Source organism: Anolis carolinensis, unplaced genomic scaffold (genome assembly GCF_035594765.1).
Source record: "Anolis carolinensis isolate JA03-04 unplaced genomic scaffold, rAnoCar3.1.pri scaffold_12, whole genome shotgun sequence".
Taxonomy (NCBI): domain Eukaryota; kingdom Metazoa; phylum Chordata; class Lepidosauria; order Squamata; family Dactyloidae; genus Anolis; species Anolis carolinensis.
Window position 1 is genome coordinate 6,188,142 of NW_026943823.1, and position 13,442 is coordinate 6,201,583.

The following is a 13,442-nucleotide window of genomic DNA, read 5'->3' on the forward strand; positions in this document are numbered from 1 at the left end:
CCGTTAGCTTTACAAACACATGCTGCATGTGGAGTTGGAAAAGGCTACCGCAGATTCCTCTTGCAAATGCATTAGTGCAGCTGCCTGCATTTTCTCCTTGGGAGCATGGCTATGGAGACTGTCATGTGGAGCACCTGCACTTCAAACATGTACCAATTCACTGCAGCAAAGCCAACCACGAGAGAGCTATTCAAGGTTCTTGTCACTGTGAACAGCTGAGAGTTGTAGCTACAATGCCTCTTCTCCTCTTCCTTCTCTTCTTTCTCTTTCCGTTTCAGCTAATACAAGGATCTTCTGGATTTCATCACAAGCTCACCGCATGAGTATGCCTAATAATATTTTGCACTGATTGTTTATTGTTCCTTCTTATTGCCTTTCATCTCCCCTAACAACAGTACCAACACAGTGCCTGGAGCCTTGAATATGGATACTAATGGGACTTAATGAGTGTTTACAGAACAAAAGATTCCCCTTTACATCGTAGGATGTAAAAGTTAGCAGGCCAGGCGAACGAACGAACACATTGCCAGTCCAGCGTCGTGCCTTCTAAAGGGAGGCGAGGATTTTTCTATGCAGATAGAATTTCATTAGCTGGAGGGGGAAAAAAATTAATAAAATCAGCTAAATAACAAGCTCACTCTTCTTCTTCCCTGACCTGATTACCCCGGCTCTTTTGATGGTTAGCCAGCATGGCCCTGAATTAAGCGATGGACTTGTACAGCAGGGTTTTTTTTATTTTAAGTGTCATTTTTTTCTCATGAAAAGAGACCAAAAGGGGTAAGCTCAATTGCCAATTATGTGTATTGCACGAAATTGTTCCTAAACCCCTTTCAAACGGCGTGGTGCAGGGAGGGGGGTAATTATAATTGCGGCAAAATAAAGGGAGCCGAACAAAAGAGGGAAATGAAAATGTTATGCATTGGCAGAGGATTGATCCATCTGAAAGACAGAGGGCCAGCAAATCGGAGGAGATGGCAGTCAGCTGGTTACCGGCTCCTGAACCATCCGGCCGCCTTAACCTGCGCGGGACAGAGAGTTATAATTAAGAGCAGCAGGAAGGGGGAAATATCAAATGGAAATGAATTTTAATTCCTGCCACGTTTGTCTCGATTAGCATTTTTTTAATGTCTACGTTCATTTATCTACCAAAACGACTTAAAGACTAGACTGCTGCAGTGTGCTTGCCATGCAGCTGCCCTTGAATATGATTCAGGAATGATTCCAAAGTTACCAACCGTGGTCCATTTGGGAGCCGTGGTCACCTGCACTACATCACTCATCTGGTTCACCTCTATGTTCCTCTCTGGATGCATGCTCTGTGGAAAGAGATGACAAATAACACTGCTTAATGTCTTGAACCCAATATATGTGAGTGACCATCTTCACCAATATGATGTTGAGGACAGTCCTCCACATGTACGAGGGTTAAATGAAAAGTAATGCCTCCACCTTCATTATTTCGGTTTGGATGGGAATATTTTAATAAATCAAATGCAAAAATAATCCTTAGAACGTGCTCTTTAACTACCGCCATTCACTTTTCCACATAATCACCAGACAATTGGATACATTTCTGCCAACGATGAGCACATTTTCTGAAGCCATCATGGAAGAAGTCGACACTCTGTTTCCTCAACCGGCGTCTCACAGGACCCATCGTGCACAGATCTTCCGATAGCCAAGCAAAACGATAATGTGACCCACACGTTCTTGTGAAATGCCAATTAAGCTTGAAATTTCTCTCTTAGTGATACGACGATCATTCTGAATCAATCTGTCAACCTTTTGCTTGTGAAACTTGGTGGTTGCTGTCACAGGACGTCCAACTCTTTGTCATGCAAGTCAGATGTTCCCACTTCAACATCTTTCAACTTACTCGCCCAATGATGCACAGTACTCACATCAACACAATCACCATAAACAGCTTGCATTCTCTAGGAATCTCCTTTGGGGTGACACCTTCTGCTCTCAAGAATTCAGTGACTGCACATTGCTTAAGTCGCATTGACCGACCGTCTGCGCAGGGTTCCATACTTCGCACTTTAACAACACAACCGTTCAATGCTAAGGTTTCCCCGTCTGCGCAGGGTTCCATACTTCGCACTTTAACAACACAACCATTCAATGCTAAGACTTCCACGTCTGTGCAGGGTTCCAAACTTCCCACTTTAACAGCACAACCGTTCAATGCTAAGGCTTCCCTGTCTGCGCAGGGTTCCATACTTCGCACTTTAACAACACAACCGTTCAATGCTAAGGCTTCCCCGTCTGCGCAGGGTTCCATACTTCGCACTTTAACAGCACAACCGTTCAATGCTAAGGCTTCCCCGTCTGCGCAGGGTTCCATACTTCGCACTTTAACAACACAACCGTTCAATGCTAAGGCTTCCCCGTCTGCGCAGGGTTCCACACTTCGCACTTTAACAGCACAACCGTTCAATGCTAAGGTTTCCCCGTCTGCGCAGGGTTCCACACTTCGCACTTTAACAGCACAACCGTTCAATGCTAAGGTTTCCCCGTCTGCGCAGGGTTCCAAACTTCGCACTTTAACAACAAAACCATTCAATGCTAAGGTTTCCCCGTCTGCGCAGGGTTCCATACTTCGCACTTTAACAACACAACCATTCAATGCTAAGACTTCCACGTCTGTGCAGGGTTCCAAACTTCCCACTTTAACAGCACAACCGTTCAATGCTAAGGCTTCCCTGTCTGCGCAGGGTTCCATACTTCGCACTTTAACAACACAACCGTTCAATGCTAAGGCTTCCCCGTCTGCGCAGGGTTCCATACTTCGCACTTTAACAGCACAACCGTTCAATGCTAAGGCTTCCCCGTCTGCGCAGGGTTCCATACTTCGCACTTTAACAGCACAACCGTTCAATGCTAAGGCTTCCCCGTCTGCGCAGGGTTCCATACTTCGCACTTTAACAGCACAACCGTTCAATGCTAAGGCTTCCCCGTCTGCGCAGGGTTCCATACTTCGCACTTTAACAACACAACCGTTCAATGCTAAGGCTTCCCCGTCTGCGTAGGGTTCCATACTTCGCACTTTAACAACACAACCGTTCAATGCTAAGGCTTCCCGGCAAATGGAACTGTAGAGGAGAGTCTACTGAACAAGCCAGGACCTGCCATCTGTTCAGGAGTTACGAAGGTGGAGGCATTACTTTTCATTCAACCCTCGTACATCTCTGCTTTCTGAAGGTCATCTGTTCCAGGACGGCATCATCCAGGTCTTCAGTCTGTCTTGGAGCTCTGTAATAGATCTTCACAATGATGTCCCTGTTGCTTCTTCCCCCCTTAATTTTTACCTAGATAGAGACTCTCAACCTGGCTTACATCTCAGCTTGGCTTTAAACTATTTTATCCCACTTTTCAGGTGGGAAAGGTTATCTGCAATAATAGGGCAACTTTACACTCAGACTTACCATCTGAAGGACAAAAGGGAAAGGGTTTGGGCAGGAGGAGTGGCAGGCAAGCAATCTCCGGCAGAACCGCTGAGCTACAAATTTTGGTGTATTTTTAAGGGAACATTGCGGCTCCGGTGGGAATAGACGCTCATCAAAAATTCCAACTGTGAAGCTCATTCCTACTCGAGTGAGCATTAGATAGTGATTTTTTTTCCTTCTCCTCTCATGTGGAAATTTTTATATATTTCTGTGAATTTGTAGGGCTGGGCTTTTTTTTTGTAAATGTATGTATTTTGAGCATTTTTCAAAAGTATGCATTATTCTTTCATTGCTGATTAAAGTATGTTGATGTGCATTTTTTTTCCGAACGCACGTTGTTTCATGCCCATTAATTGAATGCATATTTTTGATGTGCAAACTGGGTTGCAAGCTCATAAATATACAGATTGTGAATCACAAACTGTGTTCAGTTCCAGGAGACGAGGACGGAAGAGATCCTGTCTAAAACTGAACTAAATTGGGGTTGTTGTATGTTTTCCGGGCAGTATGGCCATGTTCCAGAAGCATTCTCTCCTGACGTTTCACCCACATCTATGGCAGGCATCCTCAGAGGTTGTGAGGTATGGAGAAACTAAGCAAGGAAGGTTTATATATATATCTGTGGAAAGTCCAGGGTGAATGAAGAACTCTTTGTCAGTTGGAGGCCGGTGTGAATGTTGTAATTAATCACCTTTGTTAGCATTAAATGTTCAGATTGATTAGCTGCCCCTAATTGATACCTGTCTGGAATTCTTCTGGAATTCTTCGACAACACACTGAACTAAATTGCTTTTTTCTCTCACTCTGAGTTATTGAGGATTGTATCATGTACGCAATATTTATTATTATTATTTGCTACATTTATATACCGCCCTTCTCACCCCAAAGGGGACTCAGAGCGGCTTACAAACTAAATTTACATACAATATTATATAATTAGCATAATACAATACTGGTAATAAATTACTATATTGTAATGTATCAATATATTGTAATATTATTAGTAATATTACATGTAAAATATAATATATAATTAATATTATTATATAGTATTATTCGTATATTATTAGTTATTATTAGTAGATTACTAACTGTGCCCGGCCATGCGTTGCTGTGGCGAAGTATGGTGGTGTGGGAAATAAAGTATTGAGGAACTGGTGGTAGTTAAGGTAAAGGGTAAAGGGTTTAACTTACATTAAGTCCATTATAAATGGGTTATAAAGCTGTCTGGAAGGGCCTTGAGTCTACACTGCCATATAATCCAGTTAAAATAATAATCTGTATTTTATAAGCAGTGTGGAAGAGGCCTAAGTGAGGCCTAACTCTGCCTGGACTGAGTGGGTTGCTAGGAGACCAAGTGGGCGGAGCTTAGCCTTCTAACTGGCAGCAATTGGATAAAAACAATTCTTCCTCTCCCTCTAATTAGGACTTTATTTTTCTTTTCTTTTTGTTGTATGAACGTAGAGGCATGAACAATGAGTTGTGCTGCCAAGTTTAGTGTTTCTGGGATGTGTAGTTTTGTTGTTTTGTCCTAGGCTGAAATTTCATTATCCTTTTATATAGAGAGATTATTATTAGTATATTAGTATATTATTAGTATATTATTAGTAGTAGTAGTATTAGTATAATTATTAGTATATTAGTATAATATTCTCACAATTTGCAAGAATGTGGATGTCAAGGTTACTCAATCTAGGATATGTTTTATTTCGGGGGGGAGAAGGGGACACATTTGCTGGAGAAAGAAAGTTCACCGAGCTTCTGACCAAGTAGAAAATATGGAAGGGAATTCTAATTCATGGGACCATTTGGAAACTGGCCCCTGCAGCGGAATTTATACCTTCAGCCAATACGCCTTCTCATTAACAATGGGAGCTTCACTTTCCTTGCCATTCATCACGATGCAAGACGGTTTCACAGTGTGCATTAGTGACCCCAGCACACTCGCTCATATATATTCCAGCGGCTGTCCATAACCCCCTGAGCACTTGCACGCAGAACAAAAGAGATGCCACAAAGTCTGAACAATGTGTTGATCTTCAGGCACCTTGAGATGAAACTATTTCTGAAAAACTTCGGCACACAATGGCATGGAATTCAAGCTAAATGTTATGCTGCTGCCCTGTCCAAGTCCTCTGTGGGCAACCTGTAAATTATAGCAACCATTTTGAAAAAAATAAATAAGGGAATTCAAGGTGTTTGTTTAAGCAGAAGATTGCTGCGCATTGCTTGGTGTTATGGTGAGGGAAGCCCCTTCTATGTGGGAATATGACAGTATGGAGAGAAAGGAAAAGCATGGTGTTAAGGAACAACATGGATTCCAAATTACCAATAATCCATTCTCTATAGTCTTTTGGTGTGTGCTTCAATTACCTCTTCCACATGAATTTTTCAGATGTGTAGCTTTTCAGTTGTATCATTTTAGAGCACTGCAGGCTCTAAAACAGTAGTTCTCAACCTTCTTAATGCCGTGACCCCTTAATAGACTTCATCATGTTGTGATGACCCCCAACCATAACGTTATTTTTCATTGCTACTCCATAGCTGTAATTTTGCTACTATTATGAATCATAATGTACATATCTGATATTTATTTATTTATTATTTATTTACAGTATTTCTATTCCGCCCCTCTCACCCCAAAGGGGACTTAGGGCGGATTACCGTGAACACATATATGGCAAACATTCAGTGCCAACAGACAAACAACATACAGTATAGACAGACACAGAGGCATTTAACATTTTTCCAGCTTCACGATTCCAGCCACAGGGGGAGCTGTTGCTTCATCATCCACTAGTGGCTGTACTTCCTCATTCCTTTCCTCGTGTTTTGCTGGCAGTTTTATGGTGTTGTAAATTAGTTAAATTAGCCTCCCCCGCATAAAACGTATCTAAATTTCCCTACTTGACAGATGCAACTGTCTTTCGGGGCTGTATAGGTCAACAGCAAGCCTGGCTATTTAATGGCTGGGGGCTTAACCCAACCGGCTTTGAACTCATGGCCTCTCAGTAGCGATTTATTGCAGCTGGTTACTAGCCAACTGCGCCACAGCCCAGCGCAGGATATATTTTCATTCACTGGACCACATTTGGCACAAATACCCAATACGCCCAAATTTGTATACTTTTGGTGGGAGGATTCGCTGTCTGTTTCCAAAAAGGCAGAGAGATCTTCTCTGTCAAAGAGGTTCCTAAGACCATCAGAAATATGTGTTTCTGATGGTCTTTGGCAACCCCTCTGACACCCCTTCACGACCCCCCCCCCAGGGATCCCGACCCCCAGGTTGAGAACCACTGCTCTAAAAGTTTGTGTTTATGATCACTAGGGTTGTGCATTCAGGGTAAACTTTGACCCACTTCATGTCCTATCTTATGGTGAGTGCATGATCCATTTTTGGGAGCCTCTCGAAATTTGGAAGGGATATATCTGTTTTTGGTTTGGTGCCCCAAAAGATCCGTTTGCTATGGGAGCATTATGGTGAGGTGCTTCCCACCCAAGCTCCCCTTCCCAACATGCACTTTAATGAGACCTCTTACCTGCTGTTTCTACTCTAGAATAAGAGGCGCTCGGCTGCAGGCCCTGGAAGTGCACACGCTTTCCAGGCCTGCGCGTTATGTCACACACATTCTCTCTTTCCAAGGCAAGGATGCAAGTTCTGGGAGGTGCTTGGCTGCAGGCAAAAGAAGACTTGGAGCTTGCTTTCGTGTTGAGCTGATTTTCATGTGTGGAAGATCTTCCCATTTTGTACTCCCAAAGAAACGAAAGAAATGAAAAAATGGGAGAAATGAATTCCGAGCACAACTCCACTGCTCATCGGCTCACACACATTTTGGTGCCTCAAATGTAAGCCTTTTTTCTGCATATATTTGGCCTGCTGATTCCAAAAATGCCACAATTTCCCTTATCAGCTCTAGTTTTTGAGATACAGAACACATGCCATATAGTCTTAATTTGCTCACTTATAGAAAACCATACCTAAGAACCCATAACTGATGTGGTCTATTCCATGCAATTTTCTGAATCAGCATTCCAAATAACGCCAGGAAGAAGCCTACGAAACAACACACTAAGATTTTTTATTTTTACTGGGCTGTATTATGAATTGTACTTGAGTCCAGAAGCTGCAATTTAAGTAAGGAGACAATGGGACCACAGTTCAATAAGGATGACACAATGCTAGCAGATCACACAGAAAAGACAGGACTAGTATATACTTATTTTGCTTCCCACAATAAAAGGTAATTGTGAACTATGTAGCAGCAGATATCTTGGCAAAGAAGCCGGATTGCAAATGAAGACTGAAAGGGAGTTTGTCAGGAATCGCCTAGTTAACCTAAATGAGTTCAAATCTGCAGGGCCAGATGAACTGCATCCCAAAGTACCAAAAGGACTTCCTAATATACTCTCTGAACCACTTGTCATCATTTTAAGAAATCCTGGAGAAAAAAATGAGATGCCAAAGAGACTGGAGAAGGTCAAACATTGTTCCTTCCTTCAGAAAAAAAATAGAAGATCCAGGAAACTACAGATCAGTCAGCCTGACTTCAATACCAGGAAACTATTAGGACAGATTATATATGAGTCTGGCTGCAAGTATCTTGATGACAATGCAGTGATTAGTAGCAGCGAGCATGGGCTCGTCAAGAACAAATCCTGCCAAAGCAATCTTATATCTTTTTGATCTGGTCACTAGTTTAGCTAATAGCAGGAATGCTTTAGATGCCATTTATCTAGATTTCAGCAAAGCTTTTGATCAGGTCTCCATAACGTTTTGACTTGCAAACTGATTAAATGGTAAATAAATGAAAACATTGTCAGATGAATCCATAACTGGACCTTCCACAGATATATAAACCTTCCTTGCCCAGTTTCCAACAGACCTCACAACCTCTGAAGATGCCTGCCATAGATGTGGGTGAAAAGTCAGGAGAGGATGCTTCTGGAACATGGCCAGACAGCCCGAAAAACCCACAGCAACATTGCATGGAAAGTTCCTTGACAAAATTGAAGGAAAGCTGATAAGGAGAAGACCTGGCTGTGGCTCACAAATGGGACCCTGAAGAAGGAGACAGAAGGCCTGATCCTTGCAGCCCAGGAGCAAGACATCAGGACAAAGGCAATTCAGGCCAAGATCGAAAAATCAGCTGATGACCCAAAATGCAGACTGTGCAAGGAAACCAACGAAACCATTGATCATATCTTCAGCTGCTGTAAGAAAATCGCACAGACAGACTGCAAACAGAGGCACAACTATGTGGCCCAAATGATGCCTCAAGTACCACCTCCCAACAGTAAAGAACTGGTGGGGTCACAAACCTGCAAAAGTATTGGAAAATAAGCACGCAAAGATACTGTGGGACTTCCGAATCCAGACTGACAAAGTTCTGGAACACAACACACCAGACATCACAGTTGTGGAAAAGAAAAAGGTTTGGATCATTGATGTTGCCATCCCAGGTGACAGTCGCATTGACGAAAAACAACAGGAAAATCTCAGCCGCTATCAGGACCTCAAGATTGAACTTCAAAGACTCTGGCAGAAACCAGTACAGGTGGTCCCGGTGGTGATGGGCACATTGGGTGCCGTGCAAAAGATCTCAGCCGGCATTTGGAAACAATAGACATTGACAAAATTACGATCTGCCAACTGCAAAAGGCCACCCTACTGGGATCTGCACGCATCATCCGAAAATACATCACACAGTCCTAGACACTTGGGAAGTGTTCGACTTGTGATTTTGTGAAACGAAATCCAGCATGTCTATTTTGTTTGCTGTGTCATGCAATAATAATAATAATAATAATAATAATAATAATAATAATAATAATAATAATAATACATCACACAGTCTTAAAGGCTTGGGAAGTGTTCAACTTATGATTTTGTGATTCGAAATCCAGCATAACTATCTTGTTTGCTGTGTCATACAATAATAATAATAATAATAATAATAATAATAATAGTAATACATCACACGGTCTTAAAGGCTTGGGAAGTGTTCGACTTGTGATTTTGTGAAACGAAATCCAGCATGTCTATCTTGTTTGCTGTGTCATACAATAATAATAATAATAATAATAATAATAATAATAATAATAATAATAATATACATCACACTGTCCTAAACGCTTGGAAAGTGTTTGACTTGTGATTTTGTGAAATGAAATCCAGCATGTCTATCTTGTTTGCTGCGTCATACAATAATAATAATAATAATAATAATAATAATAATAATAATAATATACATCACACTGTCCTAAACGCTTGGAAAGTGTTTGACTTGTGATTTTGTGAAACGAAATCCAACATATCTATCTTGTTTGCTGTGTCATACAATAATAATAATAATAATAATAATAATAATAATAATAATAATAGTAATACATCACACAGTCTTAAAGGCTTGGGAAGTGTTCAACTTATGATTTTGTGATTCGAAATCCAGCATATAGATCTCGTTTGCTGTCTTAAATGGCCGGACAAATGGCTTCGATGGGCCGCATGTGGCCCGCGGGCCATAGTTTGGGGACCCCTGATGTAGAGGAAGGTGACCAGGGATAAAAAAGAAGAGGAAACTAAAAAGAACCCTCTCCGTAGAGTTACCACCCATAGCACATTTCACCCTTAATCCAGTATGATGTGGGTGTGACATCTATTTATGAGACCTGTTTATTCAGCCTTAAACATTCAAAAAACCCATTTCTAATCAACCCCTCAGAAGAGATTGTGATAGAGTGCTCTTGCCGAAGCGGAGGTGTGCCAAGGAGGCAAAAAGAATTGTATCCGAAAGAAGGATCTGAAGAGGGTTGGATGGATTGCATGTGCCAGGAAGTCGGGGATCTTCACAAGCAATTAGAGTCAAAAATTCATAACTTTAGACAACTTTAACGTTTACAGCTGGGAAGACTTAAAAGCCATTTCCCCCTCTAATCTTCCCCTGACAATCAATGAATAGAACAGTAAATGTTATTAGACAAATTTTCTGTTCATTAGGAATGAGAAATGAATAGAATAATTTGCTATTCACATTCTTGATTGTGTGACATGAGTACAGATTCACTCACAAAGGGGGGAAAAATAGTCAGTTTGGATTCGGTAAACTTTCTGGGTCCATGTAATCCAGTTTGCTCCAGTTCTTACCCACTTATAGTACAAAACAATTGCTATGATTAGATAAATATTTGTACTGATTTACCAGGATTACTAGGAGCTCCTGGTGGCACAGCAGGTTAAACCGCTGAGCTGCTGAACTTGCTGACCAAAAGGTAAGCAGTTTGAATCCGGGGAGCGAGGTGAGCTCCCACTGTTAGCCTCAGCCTCCGCCAACCTAGCAGTTCAAAAAGATGCAAATGTGAGTGGATCAATAGGTACTACTGCAGCAGGAAGGTAACAGTGCTCTAGGCAGTCATGCCAATAGCTACATGACCTTGGAGGTGTCTGTGGACAACACCGGCTCTTCAGCTTAGAAATGGAGATGGGCATCAACTCACAGAGTTGGACACAACCAGACTTAATGTCAAGGGAAAACTTTTACCTAGATTTATAGATGAATGGTTCTGATTAAATCTTTAACTGGGCAGAAATCTCAAACAAGACTTAATGTCAGGGGAAAAACTTTATCTTTACCTTATGATTTACCAGTTACCGTTTAAGGTAGCCAAAGAGGACTGATAGTATTATTTATTTATTTATTTATTTAAAACATTATATTCCACCCTTCTCACCTCAAAGGGGACTCAGGGCCGAGCACAACATATATACAGCAAGCATTCCATGCAGGGATAAAATAATTATAAATATACACAAATATTAAAACATTAAACATTAAAATCAGTTATATTGACTTTAAAATCAGCTGTTTAAACCATGCTGGCTCCAGTCAAGGGAACCAAAGAAGACCTTAAGATCATGACCGGGGGGGGGGGGGTATATCTAGATGCTGTTTTATGTTTTAATATCTTAATGTTAATGGTTTTAAATTGTATTTATATGTTGATTATTTCTATTGATTTTATGTTATGTTTTATTTGCTTTGTATAATGAGGCATTGAATTCTTGCCTAAATGGATGTTGTAAGCCACTCTGTGTCCCCTGCAGGGTGAGAAGAGTGGGATAGAAATGAAGATAATAATAATAATAATAATAATAATAATAATAATAATAATAATAATAATAATAATACAACAAGAAAAACTCAGTCGCTATCAGAACCTCAAGATTGAACTTCAAAGACTCTGGCAGAAACCAGTGCAGGTGGTCCCGGTGGTGATGGGCACACTAGGTGCTGTGCCAAAAGATCTCAGCCGGCATTTGGAAACAATAGACATTGAGAAAATTACGATCTGTCAACTTCAAAAGGCCACCCTACTGGGATCTGCACGCATCATCCGAAAATACATCACACAGTCCTAGACACTTGGGAAGTGTTCGACTTGTGATTTTGTGAAATGAAATCCAGCATATCTATCTTGTTTGCTGTGTCATACAATAATAATAATAATAATAATAATAATAATAATAATAATAATAATAATAATAGTAATACATCACACAGTCTTAAACACTTGGGAAGTGTTCAACTTATGATTTTGTGATTCGAAATCCAGCATATATATATTGTTTCCTGTCTTAAATGGCTGGATAAATGGCTTCGATGGGCCGCATGTGGCCCGCGGACCATAGTTTGGGGACCCCTGATGTAGAGGAAGGTGACCAGGGATAAAAAAGAAGAAGAAACTAAAAAGAACCCTCTCTGTAGAGTTGAAATGATTTGACCTGAATTTTAACAATGGAGTATCCTATTTTTTCTTAAAACACCCCAGTTGCCACCTCTTTTCCATCCCTATTGCCGTCAGATGCAGGATTTGGGTTCCCCCCCAAAATATATTATTTATGTCAGCATTGTGATGAAGCTTTTGGAGCATGGAAGTTCTGGAGCACAGAGCAACTGACACTGGGAGACATCAGTAAAAGTAAGACACACAGCTTTACTCAGTAGAGCAGTAAATACAGCACAGATTAGGCAGACAATGACAATTGATAACAACACCACCACAAACCGAACTGAACTGATCTGATCCGAACATGATGCCAGAGAAAGGAACTCACTCTTATATCTGGATCCTCCCTCCTTTCCAGACACACTCAGGGTCATCACAGTTCATCACTGATTAACTCTTTCAATGTCCATACACTTCAGATGATGCAATCCCAGGCATAGCACAAATTACATTTAAAATTACACAAACCTTACATTGACAGTTTACTCCACTGCGTCAAGCTGTTCCTCCATACTGTCTGTCTGACTATTCCTAATTTGAGAGAGAGAAGAGCAGGATTGAATCAGGGGTGGAGTCGGAGGACATCCCCAGGACTTGTCTCATGTGAAATTTCCTATATGGTTCCTCTCTCAATGCAACCGTCCCCAGCAATCAGAAGGGCTTGAAACAGCAACTGCCTGAATGTTCCCACAAAGTCACACAGGCTTCTCTCACTGATGTGTGCTATTTCTGAACTGCAGCATAAGGTTTATTGTCCCTGCTGTTCTATCCTGCAAGCAGGAGTAGGGAAAAAAGCTTGACTACTGTGTGCAGCCACCATCAAATTACTCTGAAAGAGAGCGGTGGGGAGAGAGCACTCCTGCCAAGCTGGATGCTGAAGCCACCACAGTCTGGGTCCTTTGTCCTGGCTCTAACAACATAGATCCCATTTTTTTCCAACTATAAATGCAAATGAATGGCTAACGCATGTGCATGCAGTCAATCAACATATTAAATGCAGAGCAGAAATGTAAAACCAGATCAATATCTTTTGTACGGATAACAGTACAAAACCTCTAACCATGAGTGAGACTAAAATATAACAAGAACCACATTTCATATATATATATATATATATATATATATATATATATACTAGCTGTGCCCGGCCACGCGTTGCTGTGGCGTTGTCTGGTGGTGTTGGTGAGAAATTGTTGAGGTAGTGGTGGT

General features: G+C 41.1%; 1 long non-coding RNA gene across 2 annotated transcripts; it reads right to left on the reverse strand.

The window, feature by feature from the left end:
* Positions 1 to 338: 338 nt before the first annotated feature.
* Positions 339 to 13,041, reverse strand: LOC103280534 (uncharacterized). 2 transcript variants are annotated; one of them, XR_010001052.1, is made up of 4 exons: positions 12,707 to 13,041; positions 6,989 to 7,199; positions 1,236 to 1,316; positions 339 to 591 (listed from the first exon to the last, which is right to left on the reverse strand). It is a non-coding gene; the product is annotated as an uncharacterized LOC103280534 (long non-coding RNA). The 2 variants fall into 2 exon arrangements; XR_010001051.1 differs by lacking the exon at positions 12,707 to 13,041 and having other exon boundaries at positions 6,989 to 8,238.
* Positions 13,042 to 13,442: the final 401 nt, after the last annotated feature.